Raw genomic sequence first — 15,230 nt, 5'->3', positions numbered from 1 at the left:
GAGCTGTCGGCTCCGGTGCAAGGACTGGCATCGATACCGATGAAGTTAGGTGAAGCGGTACCGAGACAGTAGAAGCAGGTAAGACAGGTTCGACAACCGGTACCGACACGGGTTGATGTACAACCGGTACCGATGGCTCGGTGCGGACTGGCACCGGAAGGTTCGGTGTCATTATAGCAGGAAGGAGTCGTTCTAATTGCTCCTTAAGCTGCACATGAAGGATGGCCGTAATGCGGTCATCGAGGGATGGCACCGGTACCGCTTTTTTCTTCTGCGGTACCTGCGGTGCCGCTCTACGCCCCGGAGATGAGGAGCCCGATGTCGAGGGACTCACCTCAATAGGGGCGGAGCGCTTCCGCTGGCGTCTAACCGGCGGCAGGACTGGGCTCACTGCACTCGAGGCCGGAAGACGTTCCAGCGGGGAAGGCTTCTTAGCCGGCTTACCTGACTGTTGGGATGCCGGTGTGGAATCACGCGGCGTCGAAGACGAGGGTGCCGACTGAAGCGGTGCCGAAGCCGGAGTCGAAGGAACGGGGTCGGACATCTCGGCACCGAATAACAAACGCTGTTGAATTAAGCGATTTTTTAATGTTCTTTTCTTTAAAGTAGCACAGCGGGTGCAAGAAGAGGCCTGATGCTCAGGACCCAAACACTGCAAGCACCAGTTGTGTGGGTCCGTGAGAGATATAGGCCTAGCACACCGCTGGCACTTTTTAAAACCCGGTTGAGGGGGCATGAAAGGGAAAACGGCTTCCGCCAAATCGAAGGCCGAGGCTTCGATGGTGGCAGAAGGCCCCGCCGGGGAAAAACCGAAATTGAAGAAAAAAGAAGTTTTTTTTTTTTTTTTTTACCAAAATAAAAGTAAAGTAATAAAAGAAAGTAATAAAGTCAAAAGTTTACGCGAGCGGGAAGGCAAGTTATAAAAAAATTTCAACAGCCGTTGAAAACGCGTCTTCTTAGCTCCGCGGAAACTAAGAAACTGAGGGACCGCGCGCCTCTGTCGGGCGGGAAGGCACTCGCGCGTGCGCGGTGCGGCCGAGCTAGAACTTTCTAAAAGTTCTTAGAGTGAGATCACTCTAAAATTGTCCGTACCGGGGCTCCGTCGGTGCCGTCACCCATCAGTCAAGAATAGCTGCCTGCTTGTCCTGGGATAACTCAGCTTATGGAGCCCACAAGCATGGGTGCACCCAGCAGGGTGAAGGGGGGTCCAGTTGCATCTCCTTAACCAACCGAAAATGAACGCAATGCTAAATGCTAGTGGCCAGCACCGCCAGAGCCTTTTCTCTACCGCGTCACTCTCAACATGGCAGAGGAAAGGTCTTGGCGGGGCTGGCTGCAAGCTGACTGTTTACAGCGTTTCCTCTGCTGCTGTTTTGGGAGGGTCCGCAGGTAAGAAATACAGGCTCCACATGGGCAGGGGGGTCAGGAGCTCGACTCATGAGGGTACAGGTACAGGACAGTAGGAAGATGCCATGGGGGGGGAGGGTCAAAGTGAGAGAGGAGAAGGATGGGACAGATCGTGAACCGCAACTGGGGGGGGGGGGGAGAGGAAGTACATGGATGGTGAACCCACAGGGTGAAGGGAAGGGGGAGGACAGAGATGGATGGTGGACCCATAAGTGGAGAAGGAAGAAAAGTGACCCAGATCAGAAAGGAGGATGGGAAGGGAGGAAGAGATACAAGTGAGAGCGGTAGTGGGGTGGGGTGAAGGGACAAGGATGCTTCTACACTCTGGAAACTTGCATAAAATTAGTGCTCTCTGCTTCTGTGAAGTAGAGGAGGGACACAGAAAAAAATCCAGAGTGGATTCCTTCTGCAGATGGCTTGCGGCCATTGGAAGATAACCTGCTTGTCTTGAATGACTCACCTACTGCACTCGGGTATATATTAGAAAAGGAGTCATGGCATATACATCATGGCATCAAAAGAGTATACATTTATAAGAAAGGAATAGAGTTCAAGCCTATCACTTTCTTTAGTCTTCTCATCACTCCACTTGATTCATTCAATTACACCTCTATCCTCTCTATACATCTAATACAAACCTATCAGTATCTTATCCAGCACAAGAAAATACATTTCTATCTCAGATTCAAATTTCTAGTCATTTAATGACAAAATATTTAGTTCAGTACATTGTGTCTGGGTCTAATCAGTAATTCCCACTTCTTTCATATCACTATCACTTCTTTACTTTTTGCATAAGGCTTAATCAACTACCAGACACAGTCATAGCATTATGCTGATGTGAGCAATATTACACATGTTCATGAAAGGGTGGTGAATTCAAACAATGGCTCTTCAGAGATGGTAGAAGTAGATACAATAGCTTAACAAACAGAAAAAAGGGGGTAATAAGCAACCAAATTGCCCACTTAGATAGAAAGGAGGAAAATGGATCAGATCACAGAATCTCTTATGACTCAAGCCATTCCAGATCCCGATCCTGACAAACAGGTTCTATCATCAGTCCAAATCCTCCAAACACCGACAGATGAAGTCAATGTGCAAATACAGCTTACCCAAAGGCTCTACTTTATTTTTAAAAAAACCCAATCAGGTCAATCATAAAAATGAAATTATTAAAGCACTGGCATCACTTCTCTTAACAGTCTTCTCAGACTAAAGCGCTATTTAATCTAACCCTAATTTAATTTAATAAGTAGATACAATGACAGAATTCAATAAAACCTAGGACAGCAGAAGAATAACACAACATACCTTTATTCTTCTATACCGCCATAACCAAGCGATTTCTATGTGGTTTACACAGAAGACTGGACAATCAGCAAAATACAAATGATTAAAAATACAAGTTTCTTACATATACATAGTGTAAAAGTTTGCTAGCAATAGTACCCAGAGTTAGGAAATAAATTTGTCAAACAGCACTGGCTTAATTCCTTTTCGAAATGCACCATAAGACATGGAATTGAAGCCTCCCTCCCCCCCCAAAAAAAAAAAAAATCAATTGGGACAATACCAGGAATAAAATAAAGCAGCCCAGATCTTAAGACACAAGTGACAAACACAAGGCCCATGGGCTGAATCTGGCTGTTTTATGCGGACCACAATGCCTGTAGTGAAACCCTCTCTCCAGGAACCTCCTTGAATCTGAACTCCATCTATCATCTCCCCACCGCTGAAATTTAAAATCTTTGGGCAGCCAACAGCACAACAAACCCAACCTCCCACTGTTGGCCTGCCCCGGAAGTGTTTTTTTCTGCAGCGTCCTGCCTACACGGGAAGAGGAAGTGCTGCAGAAAGAACACTTCCGGGACAGGGTGACAGCAGGAGGCTGGCTTCTTTGCACCGTCAGCTGCCCAAAGATTTTAAATTTTAGTGGCGGGAAGGTGGTAGATGAGGGAATTGGGAAGTGGGGACTGTTGTACCGTAGGATCCAGCTGAGAGGGAAGGGCTGGGGTTGGAAATGAGGGAAAGACATGCTGCACGGGCTGTAGAGGGAGGGGGGTTGGGAAAGCAAGAAGGACAGATGCTGCATGGGCTGGGAGGAGGTTGGGAAGGACAGAGGCTGCACAGGCTGGGGGTTAGGAAGGGAGGGAAAGAGAGATGCTGCCGGTGGGTGAGAAAGAGAAAAAGAAAATTATTGGACATAGGTGTGTGGAGTGGGAGGGAAAGAGAGATGGTACACATGGGGAAGAGGGAGAATTGTTGGACATCATAGTGGTGGAGGAGGGAGGGGGAAATATTACACTGGGAGGGAGGAGAGATGACTCAAAGAAGGGAGAGATGTCAGATTCCAGAGAAGGGTGATGGAAGGAGGGAAGAGAGAGAGATGTCAGACCACTGGAATGGGAAGGAGAGAGAGATGCCAGACCATGGAAGGGAAGGAGGGGGGAGAGAAATGCCAGACTGTAAGAAGGAGAGATGCCAGACCACCGAAAGGAGAGGAGAGAAGGAGAGAGATGTTAGACCTCGGGAAGAGAAAGGGAAGGAGAGAGAGATGCCAGACCACAGAGAGAGAGATTCCAGGCTATGGGAAGGAGAGGAGAACGAGGCCAGACCATTTAAGGGGGGAGACAGAGTTGTCTGGTCAGGGGAGAGGGATGAGATGGTGCACAGGGATGGAGGGGAAAAGGGAGACAGACAGAGGAGATGGTGCACAGCAATGGGTGCGGCAGGGAAGAGATAAGAAGAAATGCTTCTTATGGATAGATGGGAATAGGGAATAAGAAAGAGGGAGGAGATGGTACACATGGATTGATGAGAAGGGAAAAGTAGATAGATTTTGAGAAGAAAGCAGAAAAATGGAAGACAGTTGAATGTTAAAAGTTAATGCTAAAAATGGATGTATACAACAAAACGAACTGACCTCTATGGAGTAGCCTGTCTATAGAGGGTGATCAAAAATATGTAGAATGCTCAGAGACATGAAACTCCGAAGGGAAGGCTAGAAAACCTCCCTGTTGTAAGAGTTCACCTTCCAGTCATTGCAACTTCATAAAGCATTGATCACACTCCAAGGCTTGGTGAATAACTTAAATTGATTTCAAAGTCCTTTTAGTAGTTCAAAATTTATAGGAATAATATCTTCTCTTCTTATAACAACATGCAACCATCACTGCATTTATAGAGTAGTAATACTTCCACTTAGCTAATAAATAGGGTTTGTGGGGTCCCGACGTGGCCCCATTTCGATCCCTGCTTCAGGAGACTCGATTGTGCCTATTCAAAAAAGTTCATAAGTGCTGTTGGTTGTAATACTTGTTAACTTCGTGACTTGCAATCACATCGCTGCTGGAAACCTAAGTTGATTCTAAATATGCCAACTGCCTATTTATAAGCTAAGTGGAAGTATTACTACTCTATAAATGCAGTGATGGTTGCATGTTGTTATAAGAAGAGAAGATATTATTCCTATCATTTCTGAACTACTAAAAGGACTTTGAAATCAATTTAAGATATTCACCAAGCCTTGGAGTGTGACAGGCTGCTCCATAGAGGTCAGTTCGTTTTGTTGTATCCAAATTTCTTTCTGACTTTGTTCTTAGAATTAATATCCCTGAGTTCTCTACAAAAAATGGATGTATGGCAGAAAGTGAAGGAGAGAAAAACAGCAAATGGATAAGGTGGCCCTGGATACACAGTTAAGAGCATAGACAGAAGGAAGTGCAGCCAGAGACTGGAAAAAGATGATCTGAAAAACAAAATCACCAGACAACAAACGTAGGGGAAATGATTTTATTTTCAATTTAGTGATTGAATTGTCAGTTTTGAGAATTTACATCAACTGTCTATATTTTGCACTGTTCAGGAAGAAATGCATTTGTTTCTATTTCTCTGGGGGTTGTACTGCATGCAGAGTCTTGCATCTTAGGGTTTTGTTTGTATATAATAGTACTTTTAGTTTGTGGTCCCGTATTTGCACAGGGATTATCTGTGTTCTGCATGTGTGACCAAAGCCAAGTGTTTTGGTAGGAATAAATGTTGAGAAGCATACAGTGTAGTTTAATTTTGTGGTTAACCATTATGTAATGTAATGTAATTTATTTCTTATATACCGCTACATCCGTTAGGTTCTAAGCGGTTTACAGAAAATATACATTAAGATTAGAAATAAGAAAGGTACTTGAAAAATTCCCTTACTGTCCCGAAGGCTCACAATCTAACTAAAGTACCTGGAGGGTAATAGAGAAGTGAAAAGTAGAGTTAGAGGAAAAATAAAAATAAAATAAACATTTTAACAAGACAGCATTGATCTAAATACTTTGGAAGGTAGAAGAGAGGAGAGAAAGGAATAGAAGCAGAAGGGGGAGCCGTTGAACAGTAGAATTCTGGAGAAATTTAAATGATAGAAATAGAACAAAACAAAGACAAAAGGCAAAACAATAGATAAGATTAAAGATAAATCATAAGCTGGAAAGAAAAATAAAATAAAACTTTGTCTTCAATCCACGGTTTCAGCGTCAGTGATGAAGTGGAGCAAGTAAGTTTAGGAGGAGCGATTGACGTTTCCAGAAAGGGCTTCTTCAGGGAAGAGACTTGGCCGACAGTCCCAGGATGCCTATGTCTCCTCCCCTGCGATGTTCTCCCATCCATGCATTCCCTCCCAGACACACTGCCCGTGCCCCAGCCGCTCCAAGATTATATTGTGTGCATATATGAAAAATGAATGGAAAAAATGATATTACAATTAGTACTATTATGGGGGCGGGATCTGGAGCAGAGCTTTAGCCACCCCTCTCCCCCCAAACAAAAAAGCGTTCTGCTGCCTATGCCTAGAATGACTATTTGAATAAGTTGAGATTAAGTATGATAACATACTTCAAAATACTGAAAGGAATCGACAAAATAGAGCAGAGAAGATTATTTACATTGTCCAATTTGACTTATGTTCTTAACATCTATGAGGTGAAAATAATCAAATGGATCGCTTGAATAGTGTCTCAGGGTCTACTAAGACTAAGAATCTTAATAAAACATTCGACCCACGATATAGCCTATGTTTTAGATTTCTGCCCCTTAAGTGATTGAGTTTGCCACCCCTGTCTTAAGATGTGGTGCAGTGGTTAAAGTTATAGCCTCAGCACTCCGAGGTTATGGGTTTAAACTAAAGAATGACACAGGGACAAATTTTTCCCTGTGGGGATCTCATTTTCCCATCCCATTTCAGCAAGTTCTTTTCCTGTCTCTGCACGTTCTGTCCTCATCTGCACAAGCCTCAAAAAACTTTAAAACCATAAGTGTTTGAGACTTGTGCAGTTAAGGCTGAGTTTACAGTAATGGAGCAGGAACAGCAACAAAACGCACAGGGACAGGACAGGGAAATTGAGTTCCTGCAGGGACGGGGAAAAATGTATCCCCATGTCATTCTCTAGTTCAAATCCACGTGACCCTGGGCAAGTCACCTAATTCTCCCATTGCCCTAGGTACATTAGATAGATCATGAGTCCACCAGGAAAGATAGGGAAAATGCTTTAGTACCTATAAACAGTTCTGAGCTCCCCCAGGAACACCTGTAAAGTATCCAGGTTTATTTTGTCACTCCCTCTATAATTCCTGGTTTGTCTGATTAGATTGTAAGCTCTATCAAGCAGGGACAGCAAAGTTGCTTACCTGTAACAGGTGTTCTCCGTAAACAGCAGGGGAATGCAGCCACACTTGTTGGTGAAGTCCCTGGACTGAGCCTGCCTGGCGGAACTCTCCCCTAGATGCATCAATCTATGGGAGCTTCAAGCACTTATGATGTGCTCTGAGCATTCAACCAGTGGGTTCGAGGCAGAAGGATTCTTATTCAAACGGACAATCAAGTAGCAACGTTCTATCTAAACAAGTAAGGGAGTTCAGGGTCCTTACCCCTTTTTGGCAAAGAGGTCCATTGTCTATGGACTTTTGCTCTCTCCCTCTTCACAGAAATGCAAGCAGTATACATTCCAGGGAAAAGGAATATTATTGAAGACTCCTTCAGCCAAAAGCTCGATCCGCATGAGTGGACCTTAAATCCAGAAGTACTACTTTGCATTTTTTCAACAATGGGACTCTTCTGTGATGGATCTATTTGCTTCCACAAACAAAGCTCAGGGTGCCTATTATTTTTCCCTCTGACCTGCCCCTCATGCAGTCGCAAGAAATGCTTTTTCAATTCCATGAACTTCCAATCTATTGTACAAGTTCCCGCAGCTTTCACTAATCTCCAAAGTTCTTCAGAAGATCATCAGACACCAAGCTCAACTGATTCTCATAGTGTCTTGTTGGCCAGACAGAGCTTGTATCCCATCCTCCTGGACCTTCTAGATGCTTCCCAAATTCTGTTAGGGATCATCCGTCTATTCTCTTCCAACAGAACAGTTGCATCACAATCTTTGCAGCCTCAATCTCACAGCATGGAAATTGAACAGTCAATCATTGCTGATTACCCAGTCTTTTCATCAGTAAAAATGATACTTCTTGCAGCAAGGAAACTGGCTACAATAAAATCTTATCAGCTGGAAGGAAACATTTTTCCATATGGGCATCCTCAGCATCTCAAGATCCATTCAGGTGCCCTATTAATCATGTTTTAATTTACTTGCTGCACTTATCAGTTTCAGACCTTAAGACGAGCTCTGCATGTTTTCAGTTTTCAGCTATCTTTGCGAACCATCTTTTCCTGGATGGAAAACCAATTTCATAAAACCCTCTAGTATCTTCCCCAAGTAGTTACAGTTTTGCACATCAATCAGTTCATTACATTACCATCAATCTTCCTCCTCATGATTCTTCAGCGGAAAAAATTCTACACACATTGAACTGCAGAACCATGATACATTTTTACCTAGACGGGACTAGCACTATCAGTTCCACCAATCAACTTTTTGTTTCCTTCAGGACAGCTCCTCAAGGGACTGAAATTTCTAAACATATTATTACATTACATTAGTGATTTCTATTCCGCCTGTGCCTTGCGGTTTTAAGCGGATTACAAATTAGTGGTCTGGACATTTCCAGGAGAGTTACAGAACAAAGAAGCAAGTATATAACAGGTTACGATGATGAATAACAATACATTCGGGATACAGTAGAGAGTTACACAACATTGAAGGAAGCAGTTTTCTGGTTACAGACGGTGATTTCTTGTTTAGGTTTCTGACTATGTATTGGGGAAATGGTTTGAAGAATTGACTAGGTGTTACTGTGGTGGTGGTATTCACGAGAGAATATGCTAGTGCTATAGGAGTGAGGTTAGAATGATGGGAAGTGTTTTTTGAAAAGATGAGTTTTGATTATACCTTCCTGGTTTGCCCATTGTATTTCTTTTTGTTATGACAAAGCTTCCATGTCTTCTCCTGGTCTCAATGGAGCACATCAAGTACGAGAGACAGCTTTATCAGTTGCAACCTTGAGAACAATCCCCATGCCAGATTATCATGTGGGAAACCGAAACCTGAGGTACAACTATACGATGGGAGGGATGTTATTAAATGAGAGTATCCAAGAAAGGGACTTGGGAGTAATGGTGGACATGACAATGAAGCCGACGGCACAGTGCTCAATGACTGCTAAGAAGGCAAAAAGAATGCTAGGCATAATCAAGAAGGGTATTACAACCAGGACGAAAGAAGTTATCCTGCCGTTATATCGGGCGATGGTGCGCCCGCATCTGGAATACTGCGTCCAATATTGGTCGCCGTACCTTAAGAATATGGCGTTACTTGAGAGGGTTCAGAGGAGAGCGACACGTCTGATAAAAGGGATGGAAAACCTTTCATACGCAGAGAGATTGGAGAAACTGGGTCTCTATACCCTGGAGAAGAGGAGACTTAGAGGGGATATGATAGAGACTTATAAGATCATGAAGGGCATAGAGAGAGTAGAGAGGGACAGATTCTTCAAACTTTCAAAAAATAAAAGAACAAGAGGCCATTTGGAAAAGTTGAAAGGGGATAGATTCAAAACAAATGCTAGGAAGTTTTTCTTTACCCAAAGTGTGGTGGACACCTGGAATGCGCTTCCAGAGGACGTAATAGGGCAGTGAACGGTACTGGGGTTCAAGAAAGGATTGGACAATTTCCTTCTGGAAAAGGGGATGGAGAGGTATAGATTGAGGATTACTGCACAGGTCCTGGACCTGTTGGGCCGCCGCGTGAGTGGACTGCTGGGCACGATGGACCTCAGGTCTGACCCAGCAGAGGCATTGCTTATGTTCTTATGTTCAGTTCATATGTTCATTCAGCATTATTGTTTAGACAAGAGTTCAACACAGGATGTTCGGTTTGGACAATCTGTCCTTAGCAATGCCAATAAAAAAAAAGGAATTGGTTTGCCTCCTCCCATTTTGTTATTCAAGCTAGTGACACACCAACAAGTGGGGCTGCATTACCCTGCTTGTCTTTGGAGAAAGCAAAGTTGCTTACCTGTAACAGATGTTCTCTGTAGACAGCAGAGGAATGCAGCCACACTTGCCCGCCTCCATCCCCTCTAATCAGCTTACTTAATGAGCTAGAGAAGTGTATCGCAAACTGTGTGCCTCCTGAGATTTCAGGTGTTCTGCGGTAGAGGAGAGATGCCAGCTGACTGTCTACAGCAGTGTTTTTCAACCTTTTTACACCTATGGACCGGCAGAAATAAAAGAATTATTCTGTGGACCGGCGGTTGAAGAACACGGGGCTACGTCATGGGCCAGACCCCGCCCATCTCTACCCAATCTCCACCTCAGACCCCGCCCCATAATAGTACTAATTGCACCTTGCACGTCCCATGCCTCATCTGGTAGTCTTCCCTCTGATGTTGCAACGTCAGAGAGAAGGCTTCCGGTTCAGGCGCAGGACGCCCGTAAGAGCCACTGCCCGTGGCTTTGTGCACTGAATCAGTTAGGAAGAGGGAGCTGGCTCGAAGATAACGCCGCATCGATCGCACCGTGGACTGGCGGTTGAAGAACACTGTTTTGGGCCTGATGCACGTGCTGGCCCTGTGGACCGGTTGAAGAACACTGGTCTACAGGACGTGCCTCTCTCCTCTCTGCTGGTTCTTCGCTTGGCACAAGGGCCTTTGCGCATGCGCTGACATCACGCCGATGCCAGCGCGCTTTCGGGTGTCTCGAGCCAGGAACACTAGGTTTTAGTGTGCCCCCACTCGAAAATGTTTGAGAGACACTGGGCTAGAGAGAGACATACTGACAGGCTATGGGGGTGGAGCTCCAGAGGCGCATGCCCAGTAGAAGAAAAACAAAAAACCTACTGCATCTGCCAGGCAGGCTTAGTCCAGGGCCTTCACCAAGTGGGGCTGCCTGGAGAATGCCTCTTCTGGCGCCCAAAACATAAAAGGCCGGTTCATGAAATGTACAGCGCTATAGCAAAGAAGCCTGGAAGGGGCTGCGCCACAAACCTCACTAGCCTCCTCTCCCCGACAGCACCTCGCTTCCGGGTTACGTTACGCTGCTAATCTTCCCGCGCGCGGGCTTTGCCTTCAAGGCAGTTAACGGCTTCCTGGCCGTGGTGTCGCGCTCAAGTGTGTCCCCCTCCATCTCGGGGCGGAACTAACCTTCTCGCTTCGGGTTGTCCTGCGGTTTATTAGTCAGGGGCACCGCCCGTCTTGCTTCGCTGCACCTCCGAGTCGAGGCTGTAGCCGGTAGCGCAGAAAAAACGAGGACAAAGTCGTGCCAGCACTAGCCACGAGCTGGTTTCCTCTTCTCCACATTTTTTAACAAAATCCAACGTTATAAAATAAAACCAGTTTATGACATGCATATTGTTCTTTTTCTGTTATTATAACCTTATGCTTCTACTTAAAGCATGCAGATGTAGAGGGCTATAATCAAAAGAAACGTCCTTTTGGGATGGAGGGCACTAGTCACCCAAAGTCTAATCCAAAAATATGTCTAAAGTGCAGCGTTGCCCCACAAATTCACAGTCTGCTTCGACCGCCTCTTCCTGTCCTCAAAGCGGCTCCTGATTGCTGTAGGAAGAGGCGCAGACCCGAGTGATTTTCTTCACCCGCCAGCACTCCAGCTGCCCTCTCCCTCCCCTTTGACAGGTGAAAAACCACATTCGGGGGAGTACTGTATCATTTTTTTCAAAAAGCATCCATCTGTACATCCAGGCGTTTGATCATCCAGACCGCCACTACGTCTATCTTTATACCACACTCGCATTCAAATATTCATCCAAGTCCCAAACGCCCAGAACAAGACCCTTTGGACGTCGGAGGGGCCAATCTTGTAATCGACTGGCCACCCAGACATGGCAACAGAACAGTGGGGCACCTTAAGGCACTGCTGTGAACTTCACAAAAAGGATGCCTCATAAACATCTCACCAGAATTCCCATATAAGTAATGTTGAGCCCCCCCAAACCCACTATACCCCAATAACCCTTATGGCTGCAGATGGCACCTATATGGCAGTACAGTAGGGTTTGGGATTTTTTTGGTGGGCTCACATTTTCCACCATGAATGTAGTGGTTAGTTCAAGTTCAAGTTTATTTGTTCTTAATGAATCGCCTATTTAAATTACTAGGCGATGTACAACATAAAAAATATACAAATAAAATATTGGTGTCGACATATAAAATAACTAATGTTATGGGTTAAAACTTAACAAACAAACTTAACAAACAAAATACATACATATAAAATAGTGATTTATGGGCCTGGGTCTTCCTCTCTATGGTTCATTAGCCCACCCCCAGGCTACTTAAGAGACTTCAGTGCAGCTCGACTAGGCTTTCCTATAGCAGGTGCTGATGTTCCAGAGATAGGCATGTATGTTTTTATTCCAATTTTTATGGCCATGTGAGAGGGTCAGTGATCACGGGGGAGGGGGGGGGGGTGAGGGTCTGTACTTTGTGTCTGCAGTGGTTATCTGGGCACTTTGGATACCTTCTGGGCATTTAGATCTGGTTTTAGATCACTTAAGTCACAACGTATAAGTTCCATCCAGGCTGCCTTGTAAAACTTTTGATTAACCCTGCAATAACACTAAGGGCCTCTTCTATTAAACTGCGCTAGCAGTTTCTAGCGCAGGGAGCCACGCAGAATGGCCTGCGCTGCTCCCAACACTCATAGAGTTCCTATGAACATTGGGAGCAGTGTGGGCCATTCTGCGCGGCTCTCCACACTAGAAACTGCTAGTGCAGTTTAATAGAAGAGGGGGTAAGTCTAGGTTGGCTCACATCCCGCCCTCACCACTCCTCAAAAAATGCCCCTTGCAGTTCTGGGTATACAACATCATTCAGAGGCCCTAAAATGTCCCTGGATATATCTAAAAAGCTGTTTCAATTATCAGCACTTGGACAGGTTTTAGATGTATTTCCATTTCAATTATGAACCCTATAACCTTTAAGCATTTCCCAACTGCATAAATGTCTTTACACTTTGGCCAGGTGCTAGGGACCTGGATTGGCCACCATGAGAATGGGCTACTGGGCTTGATGGACCATTGGTTTGACCCAGTAAGGCTATTCTTATGGTTACTACTGAGTAGAGAATGACACAGTGGTTGTTACCCGCGAGTAGCCGCAGGTAACCCACCGAAATGGGGAAAGAAAAAATAGTGGTCGCTGCGGGGACCGGGATAAGGCCATTCACCGCCCCGTGGAGCGGTGAATGGTCTTGTCTCCACAGTGAGGCAATCAAGGATCACGCGGTTCAGCAGCCCCCACCCGCCCGATCGCAGGGTTTTGCCATCTCCCTCCCTCCACATCACCTTAGATGCCGAGTTTGCCGGCTTTCTTTTTCACCCAGCCGCACGCGCGGCTGCTCAAGTTCAATCTTCTCCTCTGCTGCAACTTCTTGTTTCCGGTTGCGTCAGAGGAGAAGATTGAACAACTGAGCAGCTGAGCGTGCACAGCTTTTTGAACGCATGTGGCTGGGCGAAAAAGAAAGCTGGCAAATTCGGCATCTAAGGTGAGGTAAAGGGAGTGAGCTGATGGAACGCTGCAATCGGGCGGAAGGGGGCTGCTGGACCGCACGATCCCACGTGTTCCTGGCTCACACTAGGAAGGAGGGAGTGAAAGGGAAACAGATTCTGGGCCAAGGGGATGAAGAGGGAGAGAAAGAAACCCACAGCGGGAAAGAAAGGGGAGGACAGGCAGGTGAGCCAGATGCTGGAAGCAGGGGGGGGGAAGAAAGAGGGAAAAAAGCTAGATGGGGTTGAAGAGAAGAGACACATTGGTGTGGAAGAGGAAGAGAGGGGAAAACTGGACACAGGAAGGAAACAGAGGTGAAATTATGTGCATGGGGGCATAGGGACAGAGACATAAAGGGGACACACATGCTATGGGAATGGTATATGGACACGGGGGGGGGGGGCAATGCCAGATACATAGGGTAGATATTAGAAATGGAGAAAATAGGAACACAGAAGCGAGATTGTTTGGGGACCGAGCTCGCAGGCTCCAGCAGCTTGCACAAATTATATTGTAATGTGACACGAAAGTAAGAGGGAGGGAGGTAGATAGATAGATAGGACGCGCGAGAGGAGCTGAAGGGTGGTAGAAAGGAACAGATGGTGAAGGAGGGAGGGAAGGGTGGTGGTGGAAAGGAATAGAACAGACATTGAAGGAGGGTGGAGAGGAACAGACCCTGAAGGGAAATGTAGAAGACAGAATGGGGAGAAGACGCTGGAAGGGAAGAAGACAGATGCCAGACTATGGGGGAGCGGAGGGAAGAAGATGGGTGCCAGACCAATTGGGGGGGGGGGGGCGGTGAAGGGAAAGGCACAGTAACAGAGCAAATGGAAGACGCAGAGAGAAGAAACACAGTGGATGGAAGGAATTGAATGAGAAGATGAGGAAAGCAGAAACCAGACAACAAAGGTAGAAAAAAAATTTATATTTATTTTCCTTTTTTTTTTGCTTTAGGATAAAGTAGTATATTAGTTGTGTTGATAAAAATGTATAAACAAAGCCCTGCCAGTTGAACATCTCTTTCTCTAGTTCAGCAGCCAGAATTTTGATTTATAAGGAAGGAATAAGCTAAATATTGCAGTACTGAGGCTTATATGGATGCTGCGGGGACGGTGACGGGGTGGTGAATGGGATGGCAGTGACGGGCGGTGACGGGGATGGTGGGCCGGGGACAGGGCAATGACGGGGACAGATTTTTTCCCCGTGTCATTCTCTACTGCTGAGATTTAGATTTGACAAGCTTTTGCCAGCCCATAATTTAAGAAAATTAAACCTGCACTTTCACTTAAGATAGGACAGTCTTGTATATTATTTCTTCAGTCAGTGGAGTATTGACAGAGTAGATTTAAAAAACCATCAATGGAGCAAATTCTCAGCTGAAATCAGTGCGTTGGTGTTTCTGCTTCAAAGAAAATCTTTACAAACCAAAAGCAACAGAAATCAAGTTTATTCTACTGTGGAGTCATTCTTGCCCAACTTTCAGGAAGCTCAAGCCTACCAAGTAAACATTCTATTCAGAATAAGAAGTGACTTGTGACACTATGGTACTTATGTTAGAAGAACTATTTGTGTTTTAGGCATTAATAAACTGGTACTTAGATATCTTGAGTCAAAACAGTGTTTCTTAGAACATTTGGCTCCTTTGAGAGCAGATTGAACCACCTCGTGAGGAAGCTGTTGCTTCTTGAATTTAGGAACCTGTTTAACTCTATGTGGAGTTGATCTTGTTGGTAAGAGGTTCAAAGAGAATAGTCTCCCACATTCTCATCTGTACATCCTTAAGGATTCTTGGGTGGTCAAGGAATTGGAGGATGTCCATTGTTTTTGCCCTCCATTCTTAAGTGGAATGACATTGCCCATTTCCTATTTAAAATCAATGAACTGAG

The 15,230-nt window shown here is 45.3% G+C and overlaps 1 protein-coding gene across 3 annotated transcripts in view; it reads right to left on the bottom strand.

Moving 5' to 3' along the window:
* Window positions 1–10,961, bottom strand: part of VPS33B (VPS33B late endosome and lysosome associated) — a 153,794-nt gene extending 142,833 nt beyond the window's left edge. For 2 of the 3 annotated variants that reach the window (XM_033919658.1, XM_033919660.1), the window contains exon 1: window positions 10,825–10,961. The gene's annotated coding sequence lies outside the window, so the exon portion shown is untranslated. Of the gene's footprint in view, window positions 1–7,077; window positions 8,792–10,824 lie in introns of those variants that run through there. The other variant, XM_033919659.1, reaches the window with a different exon arrangement.
* Window positions 10,962–15,230: the final 4,269 nt, after the last annotated feature.

This window comes from Geotrypetes seraphini, chromosome 14, assembly GCF_902459505.1.
Source record: "Geotrypetes seraphini chromosome 14, aGeoSer1.1, whole genome shotgun sequence".
NCBI classification, from domain to species: domain Eukaryota; kingdom Metazoa; phylum Chordata; class Amphibia; order Gymnophiona; family Dermophiidae; genus Geotrypetes; species Geotrypetes seraphini.
The sequence above is the reverse complement of the archived record's forward strand: the minus strand, read 5'-3'. Positions and strand labels throughout refer to the sequence as shown.